Genomic DNA, 19,281 nt, shown 5'->3' on the forward strand with positions numbered 1-19,281 from the left:
TCTTATTTCCCCCTCCCATCCTCAGACAGACCCCACCCGCCACTCAGCAGCCCAGCCCTTCCTTAAGGCACCAGGGGTGAGGGGAGTATTGGTGGTGGTAGATTATGAAACAATTCTTCTTAGGACAAGGCCAGAATGCGGCAACCTACATACTCACTCTTAGTGGTAGGACAGAACTGGGCATGGGAGGGTAAAATAAAGAGGTAAATGAAGAGGCATCCGCTGTCTTTCCAAAATAATGGGAAAACTAGCCCATTTCCTCTTAAACTCAATGGAGAAGGAGTTTTAAAAAGCATTCCCAATCTTTCAGCTCCTGACAACGCCCACAGAAATCCCTATCGTTTCACTTGCCTGCACGTGCAGAAATGAAGAATGTAGAGGAACTTCAGTGTGGCTAAGGTAGAGGCATTTCCAGCTGGGTAAAACTAGGAAGGGATTTCAGAGTGGCTGCAGGAGCACTAAGGAGTGAATGTGGAACCAATAGGAAATGACCACCAGGCTCCCAGTAAGTCGGTTGATAGATGAGTTCATTTTCTTCCTCCATCAGATAATGGGAACAAAAGTAAGAAAAAAATGTTTTTTAAAAAATCACAAGGCCGGCCGGGCGCGGTGGCTCAAGCCTGTAATCCCAGCACTTTGGGAGGCTGAGACGGGTGGATCACGAGGTCAGGAGATCGAGACCATCCTGGCTAATACGGTGAAACCCCGTCTCTACTAAAAAAATACAAGGCCGGGCGCGGTGGCTCAAGCCTGTAATCCTAGCACTTTGGGAGGCCGAGACGAGCGGATCACGAGGTCAGCAGATCGAGACCATCCTGGCTAACACGGTGAAACCTCATCTCTACTAAAAAAATACAAAAAACTAGCCGGGCGAGATGGCGGGCGCCCGTAGTCCCAGCTACTCAGGAGGCTGAGGCAGGAGAATGGCGTGAACCCGGAAAGCGGAGCTTGCAGTGAGCTGAGATCCGGCCACTGCACTCCAGCCCGGGCAACAGAGCGAGACTCCACCTCAAAAAATAAAATAAAATAAAATAATAAAAATAAAATAAAAAAATACAAAAAAACTAGCCGGGCGAGGTGGCCGGCGCCTGTAGTCCCAGCTACTCGGGAGGCTGAGGCAGGAGAATGGCGTAAACCCGGGAGGTGGAGCTTGCAGTGAGCTGAGATCCGGCCACTGCACTCCCGCCTGGGCGACAGAGCGAGACTCCGCCTCAAAAAAAAAAAAAAAAGAAATAAAAAACCACAAGACATTAAGAAGTTCCAGAAAAAAGATACAACCTCAAATTAAGCCAACATTAAATAAAAATCTAATATGAAGCTGACACTGTGCTAAACACATTCACATCCATCATTTTTGCATGTAATCTTGTTTAAGGATGTCCTATGCACTCCAGGATTTGCTCTTTTTTATGAGATACACTGTCTATGCCTCTGTTTTTCTCAGAAAAATGTAGTGACGCTGCCGCCATTCTACATTTGCCCTGGATGGAACTCCATGATACCACCACGCTTCACGATATTTCACATTGCTTGATGGAACCCAAAGAAACCAGCTTTGTTTCTGTGCCACTTCTCAGTGATTAAACCTCAAACTTCGGAACCAAGATTGCTATTCTGAATAACTAACAAGTGTTTTCTCACCTTCCCTGTTTTTCCTTTTTCCCATAATATTTCATAATTATATCACCAGGTGGCAATGAGTAAATACGCCCATGCAGGCAAATATTTAAAAGAATCAGAAAATAGGGTGACATTGCAAGGAAAGTTGCAAAAATAAAATGTTCATCATGACATTCTACCATTTTAAATTAATTTAGCATTGGTCTGTTAAAAAGTGCATATAATTTAGATTCAGAAGAACTGGGCTTCAGTTATACTTTTTCACTTTCTCAAGATGTAACCTAGGATAAATCTCTCCCTCGTTTTCAAATTTGATGTGTACAAATGTAATAAGAAGTACTTGGCAACGTCAGGAACATTTGATAAGGCAAGATACATAAAGATATGTGTGTAGCCAGGCACAGCGGCTCATGTCTGTAATCCCAGCCCTTTGGGAGGCTGAGACGGGTGTATCACCTGAGGTCAGGAGTTCAAGACCAGCCTGGCCAACGTGGTGAAACCCCATCTCTATTAAAAATACAAAAAGTAGCCAGGCATGGTGGCATGTGCTTGTATTCCCAGCTACTCAGGAGGCTGAGGCAGGAGAATCACTTGAATCCAGGAGGCGAAGATTGCAGTGAGCCGAGATTACTCCACCACTCCAGCCTGGGCGACAGAGTGAGACTCCGTCTCAAAAAAATAAAAATAAAATAAAAATAAAGAGGGCCCGGGCGCGGTGGCTCACGCCTGTAATCCCAGCACCTTGGGAGGCCAAGGCTGGGGGATAAGCTGAGGTCAGGAGGAGTTCGAGACCAGCCTGGCAAACATGGCAAAATCCTGACCCTACTAAAAATACAAAAAAAAAAAAAAAAAGTTAGCCGGGCGTGGCGGCACATGCCTGTAGTCCCAACTACTCAGGAGACTGAGGAGAATTGCTTGAACCCTGCAAGAAGAGGTTGCATGAGCCGAGATCACGCCACTGTACTCCAGCCTGGGTGACACAGCATGACTCCATCTCAAATAAAAATAAAAATAATAAAGAAAGAAGGAGGTATTTTTATTTCTTACTAACAAACATATCTCAAATCTGGTAACAGCATTGTCTTAATATTTTGAATCCTGCAATGGGCATCAAAGACTTTGAGCTAGGCCGGGCGCGGTGGCTCAAGCCTGTAATCCCAGCACTTTGGGAGGCTGAGACGGGCGGATCACGAGGTCAGGAGATCGAGACCATCCTGGCGAACACGGTGAAACCCCGTCTCTACTAAAAATACAAAAACTAGCCGGGCGAGGCGGCGGGCGCCTGTAGTCCCAGCTACTCGGGAGGCTGAGGCAGGAGAATGGCGTAAACCCGGGAGGCGGAGCTTGCAGTGAGCTGAGATCCGGCCACTGCACTCCAGTCCGGGCGACAGAGCGAGACTCCGCCTCAAAAAAATAAAATAAATAAAATAAATAAAAATAAATAAAAAAATAAAAAGACTTTGAGCTAAATATCTTCCAAGTTTCCTGCCAGCCTAAGATTCCAGGATTCCGACTTTCTCTTTCTCAATCACTGTCTAAGTACTTACCTCTTTCCTTTTCATCAGTCTCTCTGGGACGAAGTCCAGCTTTGCCATCTCTTCAAGAAATGCCTTCAAGCTACTGACAATTTTAAATTAAAATACCTTGCTAATCAATGAATCTAATAATAATAGCTTCTGCTTATTTTGTTCCTATTCTGAACCTGACATTTGTCTAAGCAGTGGCATCCCCATCCAAGAGCTGTCTTACCAGAGATTAAATCTCACAATGTGTTTCGTTTACAAACAAGTCAGACTAGCTGAGGAGGGCCTTCTTGGAAGAGTAGGGTGAGCTCTTTGAGATCACGAGTGAGACACTCCTCTGAGAAGGCCCAGTCAGCGTCACCTCCCCTAAGGAAGGCTGGATTCCCAGAGATAAAAGAAAGGTCATAACTCTGGGTTTTCTGAGTGAACTGGAATTTGCTCCATCCCAGGTCTGGAGATCACATAGAGAAGAGAAACAGAAAATGAAACAGCCATCCTCTGGAGAAGTCACACTTCATGCCCCCGCCTAGTGAGAGTCCCTAAGTTGAAACAATATTCTTCCCTGAGGAATTGTCCTGACATGCACACAAAAAGGCATACAGAAGGGTGCTCCTTGCCGCAAACCTCTAGAGGGGGAAAAGAGCGTAAGCATGATCATTAAATCATTGGTTCTTAATGTGAATAGTGCCTCCCCCTAAAAGGTATTTAGGAAATTTATGTGAGTGTTTGTGGTGGTCACCGTCTTCGGGATTACTATTGACAGTTATTGGTTGCAGCCAGGATGCACCACAAAATGAAGAATTTTACCCCACCCAGCAAGGACTTTGGGTGTCCTGCCAGGCATTCATGTGGGTGAAAAACATCTGAGCCAAGAATTTAACTACACTATATATAAAGTAATTCTTGCACACTTTTAATATACAATGACTCTCCTAAAAATGAAACCATCAAATAAATTGAAAGACTCTGGAACTTTGATTTGAATCTTTACCATGAGTTATTTATCATCTCAGAAAAATCATGAAGTTGATGGCAACACCACACGCATTATTTAAATCAGTAACAAAACACACCTAAATCTGTCTAGATTTGGATCTGTCACATTCCCTTGCATGTCCCTATAGGGGCAAGCACCTGTCTATTTCATTATGTTATCTACTACAGTGTACCACTTACCTATCATATGTGAACTATTTATATATCAAAACGCAAATTATTTTTATTATAAATTGCTTTCCTTTATATTCTTATATTCAATTAGGACATCACATTGAGTTTTAATCATTTTAGGTAAATTAATAGAGTTTATGAATTTCAGTTCACCATAGTATGGGGGTCATTTCCCCAACATTTTTTTTTTTTTTTTTGCGACAGAGTCTCGCTCTGTCGCCCAGGCTGGAGTGCAGTGGCCGGATCTCAGCTCACTGCAAGCTCCGCCTCCCGGGTTTACGCCATTCTCCTGCCTCAGCCTCCCGAGTAGCTGGGACTACAGGCGCCTGCCACCTCGCCTGGCTAGTTTTTTGTATTTTTTAGTAGAGAGGGGGTTTCACCATGTTAGCCAGGATGGTCTCGATCTCCTGACCTCGTGATCCGCCCGTCTCGGCCTCCCAAAGTGCTGGGATTACAGGCTTGAGCCACCACGCCCAGCTCCCCCAACATTTTTGTAAAAGGAGGCATTGGTCCAGACACAGTAACTTTGTTTTTTTTTTGTTTTTAAGATGGAGTCTTGCTTTGTCACCCAGGCTGGAGTGCAGTGGCACCATCTCAGCTCACTGAAACCTCTGCCTCCCAGGTTCAAGCAATTCTCAAGCCTCCGCCTCCTGAGTAGCTGAGACTACATGTGCCTACCACCATGCCTGGCTATTTTTGTATTTTTAGTAGAGACGGGGTTTCGCCATGTTGGCCAGGCTGGTCTCGAACTCCTGACCTCAGGCCATCCACCCACCTCCGCCTCCCAAAGTGCTAGGAATACAGGTGTGAGCCATCACACCCGGCTCAGACACATTATGTTTAATTACATAAAATATGATACGTTATACTGTGGAATACCCTGCCACAGTCAAAAGGATTAGCTAAATCTATATATACTGATGTGGAGAAAGCTCCAAGACAGTCAAATTAAGAAAGTTGTTTCAGAAAAATGTATACAGTGTGTACAGCTGATATCAATTATATAAAAATCTATACATATAAAAACACACTATGCGTAATTAGAGAAAAAGAGAGAAAGAAAAAGCATGGGGGGAAGTCTGAAAGTTTAAAAATAAACTGATACCCAGGGGATTGAATCAGGAATGGTAGTCAAGGTGAATTTCTGCTTTATTTGTAATGCTGGAATGTGTACAAAGAGAACGTATGCAGGTATTCATTACATAAGTGAAAAAAAAAAACTGGTAAAACAGAAATGTTGAAAAGAATTGCCAGGAAAAAAAAGCTGTGCTCAAGCTTTCATGGTTGTCACTCAGTATTCCTGGGTGACGGAAACAGTCCCACTGAAGAGTGGCTTTCTATAGGAACAGCCTCTTGGCATAGTGTCTACCAGAAGATGCTGGTCCCAGCATCTCCTGGTTACTGGAGGGAGCTCACCGAGCCTGGCATTCTTGAGCCTCTCTGAGCCCAGCCCACAGCACCCTGATGCCCCACAGCACTGGGCAGCCATATCAGACCCCTGCATTCTTGTGCACACTGCCCTTTGACTTAAAACCCAGCCTAGTCCGGGTGGCGCCCTCCACTGAGTATAACCTTGGGGGAAGGAGCAGTCCAGTGCTGAGGTGAGCCAGGCCAGTGAGCAGCATTGCATTATCATCATTAGCCGTAAAGAAGGCATGGAGCTTCACTGGCTTTTGGGTTTTAAAGCAATTACTTTGCAGCCATCAAACTGGGCTCCCACCCTCTTCCAGATCAAGACTCTAATAAGCATTAGGATACCCAGAAACATAAGAGGATCAGGGGTGGAGTACCAGAGGAGAGTTAGAGTGAACTCCTGGGTCTCCTGCCATTGCTATAAGGTGGAGGGCTTGGTGCACTCTGAGGAAGAAGGAGGCACCGCATCCTACATAACTACGTCATAGCCATCTCAGGGGTTATGGTCAGCATAAAGAACTCCCTTACAGAAGCTCGTGGGGCTCATTGTCAATATCAACTGCAACAGAAAAACTAGAACTCACCTTTTGGTAAGGCAGCTACAGCAACAGACCAGTATATTTCCCAAGCCCAGTTTGGAGGAAGAGGTTTTATACATAAAAGATCAATTTGTACAGTCATTTCCCCAGGTCCCCCCAGCGTGGGGGACAAATGACACATCGCAATGGCACTAGGCCCTATGCGCCCTGCCAGCTTGGTCTGTGGGTCTCCAGACCCAGCCCTCTCATGGGCATCCAGCCCCTGCACAGCTGTCCCGGACTCTGCTCCCACAGCGGCTCTGCTGCCTGCTGTTGCTGTCCGTCTCCACCGCTGCTCCGCCTGCCCGTGACCTGCCACCAACCTCCTGCAGCTCTCAGCCTTAGAGGAGTGGTCTTACCTCTGAGAACTGTGCTCTTTCCATTAGCTTTAGGTAGTCAAGTCTTTAAGGGATCACACAGACCTTTTTTCCCCATAGAAGACATACTTTCAATGGGTATCTCAGAAAGCAGACACTCTGAGGAAACATCTTGGATGACAAGGTCAGTGTCCCATTTTAGCTCACATATCTGCATTCTCTCCAACTCTGGATTCAAGTTTCCTGCCTTCCAGGCATCCAATGAGGCAACATTTTTTAATGCTCCTTTACTTTGTACACCATCGAAATCCCAGAGTCTTCAGAACGTAGCCATCGCTACTAAGGCCTTTGCATAAATAAGATTCCTGGTGTCTACAAAGAGTGGTGAGAGTTAAATGCAGCAATGGAGTGTGAGTTCTGGTGTCCGGCCTTCTGGGTTTGAAGGTCACCTTGACTATTCCTAGCTGAATAACCTTGATTTCAGTTTATTTATCAGTAAAATGAGCAAACCACATGAGTTCTCATAAGATTGAATGGCAATGTATGTGAAGGGCTTGACATGGTGCTAGTTCATATAAGAACTGCAAAACAGCTATCAGTGTTCTGTCCCAGAGCCACCTAGAGAGATGTACAGATAAAGGCCCTGTTCCAACTTTTCCACACAGCAATGTGCATCTTAAAGGCTGTATTATGCCCTATACACTGCTTCATTTTAGTATTGCCTTTTTATCTCTGAACTCTTCTTCAGAGTAAGAATTCTAAAATTATATTGGATCTGGCCAGGCTCAGTGGCTCATGCCTGTAATCCCAGCACTTGGGGAGGCTGAGGCGGGTAGATCACCTGAGGTTGGGAGTTCGAGACCAGCCTGACCAACATGAAGAAACCCCATCTCTATTAAAAATACAAAATTGCCTGGTGTGGTGGTACATGCCTGTAATCCCAGCTACTCAGGAGGCTGAGGCAGGAGAATCACTTGAACCCAGGAGGCAGAGGTTGTGGTGAGCCAAGATTGTGCCATTGTACTCCAGCCTGGGTGACAAGAGTGAAACTCCATCTCAAAAAAAAAAAGAAAGAAAAAAATTATATTGGATCAATTGTGACTTTGTTTCTGAGAACTTCAAGTAAACAGCTGATATGGTTTGACTGTGTCCCCACCCAAATCTCATCTTGAATTTCCATGTGTTGTGGGAGAGACCCAGTGGGAGGTAATTGAATCATGGGGGTAGGTCTTTCCCATGCTGTTTTCAGAATAGCAAATAAGTCTCACAAGATCTGATGGTATTATAAGGGGGAGTTTCCCTGCACAAGCTCTCTGTGCCTGCTGCCATCCATGTAAGATCTGACTTGCTCCTCCTTGCCTTTCACCTTCTGCCATGATTGTGAGGCCTTCCCAGCCATGTGGAACTGTAAGTCCAATAAACCTTGTTCTTTCGTAAATTGCCCAGTCTCGGGTATGTCTTTATCAGCAGCATGAAAACAGACTAATACAATGGCATTCACAAAATTTTAGATCTTATGAGATTATGTAGTCCTGCCCCTGCCCATGACTTTAGATAAGATCTTTTTTTTTTTTTTTTTTTTTGAGATGGAGTCTCACTCTATCGCCCAGGCTGGAGTGCAGTGGCCGGATCTCAGCTCACTGCAAGCTCCGCCTCCCGAGTTTACGCCATTCTCCTGCCTCAGCCTCCCGAGTAGCTGGGACTACAGGCGCCCGCCACCTCGCCCGGCTAGTTTTTTGTAGTTTTTTTTTAGTAGAGACAGGGTTTCACGGTGTTAGCCAGGATGGTCTCGATCTCCTGACCTTGTGATCCACCTGTCTCGGCCTCCCAAAGTGCTGGGATTACAGGCTTGAGCCACCGCGCCCGGCCTAGATAAGATCTTATTATCCCCATTCAAAACCAAATGAAATCAACAGAATTGCCTAAGATTGCATGCCTAGTAAAAGATGAAGGATCAAAGCCAAAAGGCTTTGATTTACCCGAGAATATTGGGACTTGTGGCCATTTCCATTGCATGTGAGTGTCTATGGTTCTTGGTGATGGACTCTTAACTCCTTAAGTGCCACGAGAGTTTCTTAAAGTAGTTATGTTTGTCCGTTGCTCTCCTCACCAGCCACTTACAATTAGGTGCTTCATAAAGACTTGGTGATAAAGGTAACACTAATCATGGTAATAACAAGGGCCATTTTTCTATTACCCTATTGTTTGTTTTATTTAGGTATTTTAGTTCTGAAAGTTGCAAAAAGGCAGTGAGGGATGCATTTCAAGCTGGAAGAAGAGCAATGAAGAAAAACAGAACAAATCCTCACAAGGAAATAAAAGGCCAGTGAAGAACTGAAGAAAGAACTGAGTGAACCTAGAGCCCCTTCTGAACAAATACAACCTTTTGGCAGAAGGCCAGACCCTCAGGGAGGACGGCGGGAGGTGTTGGTGCTGCTGGAGAGAACTGGAGAGCAAAGGCACCATCAGAAAGTGACTGTTATATTTAATCCCGCTAGACTATTGAGAGACACAATGTGAAATTCACGTCACAGAGCAGAAGCATAGAGCAAAATAGGAGGATTAGAAGAGCAGACAGCAGGAAGAGAACATATCAACAGTGGAAAGGAAAGAAAAATATCAGGACTTCACTAAAATTTTCATTCATTTTGTTCTCCTACCAGGTGACAAGCAGCAGAGGAAAACAAAAAGACTGTCTTAGTCATGGGTAACTGTACTTAGTCTTTGGAATCCCATCCTTCCAAGAAAATCAAGACTCTAAATCCAAAAGCACTGCATGATGATACAGGTTTTATAGAAGGTATTGCTGGGGGACAGAGATGGAGGATGCATTCCCTCCCACAACCCACTGCAAATCTTCATAAATGCCCCTTCCGTATCTTGGCTGTTTTTGACCAATGCTCTCCTCCTGAGCATCTGACATGTCTCTGCCTGCTTCCTGGGTTTTTCTCAACAATCCTCATCCAGGCTTTTCTGGTTCCCTGCCTCTCGGTTTCCATTGCCAACCCCATCACTCAAAGTCTCCCATCCGCCAAACAAAATCCTAATTCGTCACCATTGTCTCTAAAGCATTTTCCCAGAGGGCAGAAATTTATTTCCAGCACCTCTACGTTCACACTGAGATAAGATTTTTTTGAACCAAAAATATAACTACCAATCTGAATATGAGTATCGGTTAATTTCTCTCACCTCCATGTCTAAGCAGCCAACACACTCTGTCATACTACAAGTAAAATGTCACTCATCCCCTCCCTCTATCCACTCATTGACCAAGTTTGAGCCCTTACTGTTTCTTCCCTGGACCATTATCTCTCTGATTTCAGTTGCTGCCTCTTCCAGCTCTTCCCCCGTTCAGCCACCAGAGCCCAAAATGCTCCTCTGAGCACGTGTCTCCTATATTCAAAACTTTTCCTGGTTCCAGGTTAGATAGGGAGGAAACTTCAGAGTCTAGTCTGGTCACCAATGCTGACTCCAGCCTTAGCCTATCTCCCAATTTCCCCTCTTTACCCCAATCCAGTTGGTCACACCACCCTACATGCCATTCCTTGGACAGAGGCCATTTTCCCATTTCATACAGGTATCGAGCTGATGCTTGTGTGGGCCTGAAACATTTGCTGCACAGCTGACTCTTCCCAGCCCCTGCACAGTCCTGGACAACCTGCTTCAAGCCCTCTCATCTTTTATTTAGACCAAGACAACAGCCTCCTAACCTACCCATGCTTCTGCCCTCAGCCCTCCCCCGCCTTGCCCCATCTGTGTTCTGCACGCTGGGCAGGTTGATCTCTTCAAAGGTAAGTCAGAATATGCATCTTGTTTTACTGGACTCCCTCTAATGGTTTCCATCTCACTCAAAGTCAAAGCAAAAATCTGTGAAATGGCCTGGGAGACCTTAGGCCATTTGGATGCTCCCCATCCAACACCTATGACCATCTCCCTCCTAAAGCTCTGGCCTCCCTGTCCTTCCATGAACCCCACGCATGCCTGCCTTGGGCTTTAGGGCTGTTTCCTTGGCCTGGATTGCTCTTCTCTCCGATGACTTTTGTAGCCCATTCTTTCCCTCCTTCAATTCTTTGCTCAAGAGTTACCATATCTGTATAATAGAGCCCTCCTTATGCAATTCCTATTCCCCTTACCGTGTTTTAATTTTTCTCCCAGTATGTCTCACCATCTGAAGAATGCATTTTGTTATTCATTTATGTACCATCTGGCTCCTCCCCCTAGAATGTACGCTCAGGGAGGGTGGGGTTTGGGTTTTGTGTTTTTTTGTTTTTATGTTTTTTTTTTTTTTCAATTTTGTTGTTTGCTGGTATATCCCCAGCACTTAGAACAGTGCCTGACTCATAATAGGATCTCAATAAATTTTTGTTGAATGAATGAATAAAAACTGCCTGTTGAAGTCATTCTATAGGCTCAACGCAAAGGCCACCTTCTCCCATACTGTTCCTGTCAAAATTAGCCTACTGTATTTCTTGGCCACTTGCTTCTGCCTCCACCTTAGGGCTCACCCCTTTCACACAGTGCATCCCCCTCCCACAGAGGTGCTCCTGGAAGGTAAATGAGCCCATTTGCCTGTGAAGAAGCTCAGTCTCAGAGAGGTTAAGAGAAATGTCCAAGGTCTTACACATAGGAGACAGAAAGCTAGGAGTCTACAGAATCCAAAGGCTACTAAATACCCATTCCATTAACTCCTAGTGCTTCTCAAAAACAAACAAGAACTTTCGAAGCAAACACTCAGTACAGTGGGTGTCAGGTTTTAATTTTAGTCTAATATTTAGTACTTCCCCAGAACTGTTGAAAGAAAGAAGAAAAGAAGGAAGAAAGAAAGGGAGGGAGTGAGGGAGGGGAAAAGCTTCAGTCACTTCTTAATTGAGGCTCTGTTCAGAAAACACAGCAGTTTCAGTGTAAGAAGACTTAATCAGGGCCAGGTGCGGTGGCTCATACCTGTAATCCCAGCACTTTGGGAGGCCGAGGCAGGCGGATCACCTGAGGTCGGAAGTTTGCAGAGCAGCCTGACCAGACCAGCCTGACCAACATGGAGAAACCCCATCTCTACTAAAAATACAAAAAAGTAGCCAGGCATGGTGGCACATGCCTGTAATCCCAGCTACTTGGGAGGCTGAGACAGGAGAATCGCTCGAACCTGGGAGGCGGAGGTTTCAGTGAGCCGAGATGGTGCTATTGCACTCCAGCCTGGGCAACAAGAGTGAAACTCTGTCTCAAAAAAAAAAAAAAGATTGCTTAAAGCCAGGAGTTGGAGACCAGCCTGGCAACATAGTGACAGCTCATCTCTTAAGAAAAAAAGTTAGGGCCGGGCACGGTGGCTCAAGCCTGTAATCCCAGCACTTTGGGAGGCTGAGACGGGCGGATCACGGGGTCAGGAGATGAAGACCATCCTGGCTAACACGGTGAAACCCCGTCTCTACTAAAAAATACAAAAAACTAGCCGGGCGAGGTGGCGGGCGCCTGTAGTCCCAGCTACTCGGGAGGCTGAGGCAGGAGAATGGCGTAAACCTGGGAGGCGGAGCTTGCAGTGAGCTGAGATCCGGCCACTGCACTCCAGCCTGGGAGACAGAGCAAGACTCCGTCTCAAAAAAAAAAAAGAGAGAAAAAAACAAAAGAAAAAAAGAAAAAAAGTTAATCAGAGTGTAAGTATATCTCTCTCGCTTACAACCTAACAGATACACTACAAACAGTGGGCACCATTTTTTCCCAGCCAGCGCCTCCTAGATGACTTGGTTTCTGGTTTTTTGTACATATCCGAAGCAGAAAGCCCAAAAGTGAGACAACATGGTGGCACACCCCTCCCTCCCTGCCTCACCTGGTCAAAAGGCTATCATTACTGTGATGACTACGTCAAGTTAAGAAAGCTACTTTCTAGCCTAAGAGCCTAATAATAATAGGAATATATAAAAATCGCTGTCACTTTCATATCATGTTGATAAATATTCCCATAGTATTCTAAGATTGTATAAACAGAAATTATCTGTGGTTCTCACACCCGGAATTTGAAGATATAGGTGCAACTATCAAATTTTCCCACTAGGTGGCTCTCATATTTTATGAACCATGCATGGCCTGGGTCTCCTAAACTCAGGGATAGATTTGCAAATATCAGAGGTGGTTGTTATCTATATGTTCAAATGTGTCTGTGTCTGGGTAAGTAGATTTATAATACTATCTAACTAGAACTTGTTGGAAAAACATAAATTATCCTATTACCGATCCCTTTATAAATAACTTCTTCAAAGCGAAATGTAAAAGAAATCCAGTCTGTGCCCAATTAAGAGGTCCCATATTTATCAAATTATTTATTTATTTATTTATTATTTATTTATTTTTGAAACAGAGTTTTGCTCTTGTTGCCCAGGCTGGAGTGCTGGAGTGCAATGGCACAATCTCGGCTCATCGCAACCTCCACCTCCCAGGTTCAAGCGATTCTCCTGCCTCTGCCTCCAGAGTAGCTGGGATTATAGGCATGCACCACCATGCCTAGCTAATTTTGTATTTTTAGTAGAGACGAGTTTCTCCATGTTGGTCAGGCTGGTCTCGAACTCCTGACCTCAGGTGATCCACTTGCCTCGGCATCCCAAAGTGCTGGGATTACAGGCATGAGCCACCGTACCTGGCCCAAAGGCTTCTTTTGTAAGACAACGATATAATATTACCTCCTGACAACAGAACAAGTAACTTCAAATAGTAAATATGGGTTATGCCAGTCTTCTTCCCAACCCTCTGTAGAAGTTACAAGAACTCCTAGCCTAGCTAGAAATAACACTGAATGTTTTTCAAATAAATTATGCTTGCTTAATCCAGAAGACAAAGCTGATGATTTATTTCAGCGCCCTCTTCTCCCAGGCTTGCTAAACTAAAATGGACTTCAAGACATGGCTGGTTTATCACTTTCTCTTCCCCTCCCGAGCTCCAACAAGTAAACTTTTTGACAAGGACCAAGCTATCACTGTGCTCCCGGGGGATTCCGGTATTTAACACTTGTCTCAACCTGTTCTTATTAAATTTCTGACATGCCCTAGTTCACTGAGACACATTTGTTCTCTTCCTTTCCCTCCCTCGCTTCTACCTGCCCAAGCATTAAGGCAGCATATTAACTTCTCAGGTTAGCAACACTATCTTCTCAGGCAGTCAAGCAAACAAGTTCAGGTAGAAACACAATGCTTTCTCATGAGACACGGACAAATATCATCGAAAGATATTTGAGTCACAGCCACTTCACATGACTAACCCCTCCACATTTTCATTTCATGACTCAAGGAAAATAATGAAATATTAGGACAATTGGGGATGGTTTTACTTGTACTTTGGTATGAGATCTGTGCAGAATGGGGGTAAAGAAGGTATTGAGATAAATGCTTGTATCTGAATACACACTTGGACATAACACACAACTCCACGTGAATTCCCGTTTGACTCCCTTTTTCTCTCCCATCAGCTCCAGATACAAGCCCATCTCACTCCCTGTGGCTGCTACCATCCACCCTTCAACTTCAGCTTCCCCTTCCGTGTGTCCCACTGCTAGAATGCAATGCCGGTTCACAGCTTCTCAGCTACCTCTTGTCTCTAAAACAAAGAGAATGATTTAGAGGATGTTAATATTGCAGAGGTAGATACTGGATTAAAAAAAAAAAAATCAGCGCAGGGAGAATTGCCATATGTCCTGAAAGTGTTAGAGTGGTATTTATTTTCATAGTGCATCATAATGTAAATGGATGGAAAGTGATCTCTCTTAGCAATTTTTTCTTTTTCTTTTTTTTTTTTTTTCTTTTCGAGACGGAGTTTTGCTCTTGTTGCCCAGGCTGGAGTGCAGTGGCACGATCTCGGCTCACTGCAACCTCCACCTTCCAGGTTCAAGCAATTATCCTGCCTCAGCCTCCTTAGTAGCTAGGATTATAGGCGCCCGCTACCACACCCGGCTCTCTTAGCTTTTTCTTTGGTTTTCTCTTGCCTCTTCTTGAGATCGAAGCTTCATCCAAACATCCCTTTTAATCCAGGAGCTGGTGCTACTTTCAGCAGACTTTATCCTTAATTCCCTCAAACCCATCTTGCAAATAAACCTGTACAGGAGGACACAAAAATAAAAAACATGTATCCTTGAATTGCATGGTGCCACCAGAAGCTTTTGTTTGTACACGTTCTCATATTTGTACTTTCCTCATATACTGTGACCAACATTATCATCATTTCCCCCATTTTGCAGATGAAGAAGCAAAGGCTCAAAACAGCTAGGTGATTTGCCCAAGATCACTTGGCTGTGAAGTGACAATATTAAAATCTTCTAAAAGATAGCTTTGCTTTTGACACTTCAGAGAAAACTTCCAACCACCTCTATCTCAAAACAGTTCTATTTCTAGCAAGAAGACAGCTTCCTAAACAATATCAGGTGTCTTCCTCTTAGCAAACTGACCGGAAGAAGGAAGGACATGCAGGGTTTCAGGGGGAGGGTGTATGATTGGGACCTGTGGCACTGCTCACAGACCGCCTCTGCATACTTTTAATCAATTAAAGAGTCGTTAGGAGGCTGGGTGTCATGGCTCACTCCTGTAATTTCAGCGCTTAGGGAGGCCAAGGCGGGGGAATTACTTGAGGTCAGGAGTTTGAGACCAGCCTGGCCAACATGGTGAAACCCCATCTCTACTAAAAATACAAAAATTAGCTGGGCATGGTCACAGGTACCTATAATCCCAGCTACTCAGGAGGCTGAAGCCGGAGAATCGCTTGAACCTGGGAGGCAGAAGTTGCAGTGAGCCGAGATCATGCCACTGCACTTCAGCCTGGGCAACAGAGTGAGACTCCATCTCAAAAAAGAAAAAAGAGAGAGAGAGTCATTTGGGTTAGCAAAAGTCTACTTTAAAAAAGGAAGTACGTTTTGTTTGGAAAGATTAAGCCTCTCAGAGACACACAGACAAGCTGTACAAACCATGGAAGTCATCCAATGTAGCAATTCAAGGGTAGAACCTGAACCCGTTTAACCACAGGTCAACAGGTTTTTAAAAATAAGGTGTTCTTTATACAGTGGGATACCATACAGCAATGAGAATGAATCCACACACAACCAAGGAATACATCTTCCAAATGTAATGGTAAAGAACTCAGACACCAAAGAATGCATATCAGATGATTCCATTTTATAAACTTTAAAAACAGGCAAATCTACTCCATAGTGTTTTAAGTCAGGTGGGGGGGCGGGGTAGTAAAACAAAAGTGAGGTGTTTGCTAACATCTCTGCTTCTTGAAACTCCAAATAGAGGTTAGGACACAGGACTGGGAGTCAGACAGAACTAGGTTTAAATCCTGGTTCTGCAGTTGAGTGTCTTTGAACTACTTTAATTCCCTGTGTCTCAGATTTTTCCACCTATAAAATGAGACTAATGATACCTTCCTCCAGGGTTGGTGTGAGAAGTCAATGAAAGTCATGTATGTGAAGTGCAGCAGCCTGCGTAGGTGCTGCAATAAGCGGTAACTGTTATTATCCCCACCCCTGTTGCCTGGTGGTAAATGGGATCAGAGAACAGATAGGTAAGAGCACAGACAAGAAGGAAAGGGAAGGACCTAACTAGGCTTGTGATTAAAGATGTGCAGAATCCACCAGAAGGCTGTACTGGCGAGTGCCATTTCCTCCCTCCCACAGCCCACAAGGTCTCCTGGATTTTGCTGCCTGCAAGTTTGGGCTGGCCCAACACAGTCAACCAAAGTCGGTTGGGTCCCATCCATGCGGGCCCTTGCTAGGGGCCCTAATACTGTTACAGGAAAGGGGTCTGGATCCAGATCCCAAGAGAGGGTTATTAGATCTCACACAAGAAAGAATTCAGGGCGAGTCCATAGAGTAAAGTAAAAGCAAGCTTATTAAGAAAGTAAAGGGGCCGGGCGTGGTGGCTCAAACCTGTAATCCCAGCACTTTGGGAGGCCGAGACGGGTGGATCACGAGGTCAGGAGATCGAGACTATCCTGGCTAACACGGTGAAACCCCGTCTCTACTAAAAAATACAAAAAACTAGCCGGGCGTGGTGGCGGGCGCCTGTAGTCCCAGCCACTCGGGAGGCTGAGGCAGGAGAATGGCGTGAACCCGGGAGGCAGAGCTTGCAGTGAGCTGAAGTGAGCTGAGATCCGGCCACTGCACTCCAGCCATGGGTGGCAGAGCGAGACTCCATCTCAAAAAAAAAAAAGAAAGTAAAGGAATAAAGAATGGCTACTCCATAGACAGAGTAGACAGAGCAGCCCCGAGGGCTGCTGGTTGCCCATTTTTATGATTATTTATTGATTATATGCTAAACAAGGGGTGGGTTATTCATGTCTCTCCTTTTTAGACCATATAGGGTAACTTCCTCAAGTTGCCATGGCATTTGTAAACTGTAGTTGGTTCTGGGGGGAGTGTAGCAGTGAAGACGACCCTAGGACGCTCTTGTGGCCATATTGGTTTTGGTGGGTTTTGGCCAACTTCTTTACCGCAATCTGTTTTATCAGCAAGGTTTTTATGACCTGTACCTTGTGCCGACCTCTTATCTCATCCTGTCACTTAGAATGCCTTCACTGTCTGGGAATGCAGCCCAGTAGATCTCAGCCTCATTTCAACCAGCTCCTACTCAAGATGGAGTTGCTCTGGTTCATATGCCTCTGACAATACTAGTCCAAGAAATTAATTTGTACTAATTCTCTCATAGTAGCTGCTAGCAACATACTGGGTTACGCTGCTGGTGATGTTGGTTGCATTTTAACCAGAGCCTGTGGACATACAAGACCATGACCTAGGCTGGGTGTAATTTCACCTTATCCTCAGTCAGAAAGGAGCTGGGTAGGGAGTCGAAGGGGAATAATATGAACAGGGTAATGTTAAGGTCAAGGTTGCAAGAACAAGCCACAGCCTGGGCTGCAGGGACTCTGCAGGCTTTCCTTTCTGACTGCAGAATGAGAACAGGGCCAGACGTCAGAAGGGGAAAGAGGTGTCCCTCTGGGAGGCCCCGTCTGCTGCGAGGCCTATGGTTCCTAGGGGATCAGAGCACAGTTTTGGGGTTTGATTTTGTACTGTTAAATGATGTCTTAGGGCATCTCTATAGGGAATACTGCCCAGCATCGAAAAAGAGAAACTGCTGATGGAGGCAACAAGAAAGATGGATTGTAGAAGGATGAATCTTAGAAGGATGGATCTTGGGAGCATCATGCTAAAGAGAAAGACCCAGAGTCCAGAGACTGCAGAAAATTCTGGAAAGGACAAAACTTACCCAAATGGACAGACACCCTAAGGCTGGAATTGGGATTGATTCACAGGAGCACCAGGGAATGTTTTTAGATGATGAAAGTGCTCTGCATCTTGACTGAGGTGGTGGTGCATCGACATTTGTGAAAGCCCATTAAACCATACACTTGGAATGACTGCAATTTATTTTATGCAAGTTATCCCTCAATAAAGTTGATTTTGGAATGGAAAAATAATGATGTCTCAGTCGTTGAGGTTGTTCTGCTCTGGGAGCAAGCTGGGAGGTCTGCAGGAGAACTCCAGCAATTCCCAGCCTCCACCATTCTCCTAGCCAATTAACGTTTGCTCAGTACCTTACAGTTAATAAAGTACTTTCTCCTCTTTTGATCATTACACCGACTCTGTGGGCTGGACATGATTAATCTCATTTCATAGCTAAGGAAGCTGAGGCACATTATGGCTAAGGGAACTGGCCAAAGTCTCCTGACTCAAAATCCTGTTATCTTTTTATTTTCTGAGACCACCCCTGAATATAGCCTCAGAAATCATCCAGGTCTAGGGAAACTGAAACCATGGTCCAGAGAACATAAATAATTTGACAAAAGTTGTACTGCTAGTTAAGAATACATACTAAACTTGAAGGTGTGCCTCCTCTCATGACAAACCAACCAGAAAATGTCAAATCAAGATAATCCTGAAAGGAAACAGAAAGTGGACATTCATTCCCCATATGCAGAGACTTTCAGACCAGGATAAAGAGCCAATCCTAAAACAAAAAGCAAGACCTTTTTTTCCAGGGCTCTAGACTCCATGTCTCACTCCACGGAGCAGTCTCCCCCACTCCACCCACCCACCCACCCCCTGAGTCCCAAGGGTCTTGTAACTTTAACAAACTGCAGCAGCAAGCACACGCATTACCTCACCACAGTCTGGCTTATTTCCTAGCAGCAATTGTCCAAAGCTTGCTCCATTTCCCCCCTTCTGTTGGCTTTGCACCCTTCGCCCATTCCTCCCTGCTGAAATCACAAAGCTCTGACCCCCGCCAGCCAGTGTGAGCCTCCTCCTCCTTCCTGGAGTCCTTAAACATTAGAAAAGAGGCTTCTGGTGCAGAGCAATGTGTATCAGATGGTCCCTCTGTATACACATTTTAAAAGCATGTAAGTGTGGGAGTAGAGGGAAAGAGAGAGGGAAAAATACACGATGGTGTGTACACAGTGTCATGCGCGTCCATGTGAAGAGACCACCAAACAAGTTTTGTGTGAGCAATAAAGCTTTTTAATTACCTGGGTGCAGGCGGGCTGAGTCCGAAAAGAGAGTCAGCGAAGGGAGATAAGGGTAGGGCCATTTTGTAGGATTTCGATAGGTAAAGGAAAATTACAGTCAAAGGAGGTTGTTCTCTGGCGGGCAGGAGTGGGGGTCACAAGGTGCTCAGTGGGGGAGCTTTTTGAGCCAGG

Source organism: Trachypithecus francoisi, unplaced genomic scaffold (assembly GCF_009764315.1).
Source record: "Trachypithecus francoisi isolate TF-2019V2 unplaced genomic scaffold, Tfra_2.0 Lachesis_group4, whole genome shotgun sequence".
Classification (NCBI taxonomy): domain Eukaryota; kingdom Metazoa; phylum Chordata; class Mammalia; order Primates; family Cercopithecidae; genus Trachypithecus; species Trachypithecus francoisi.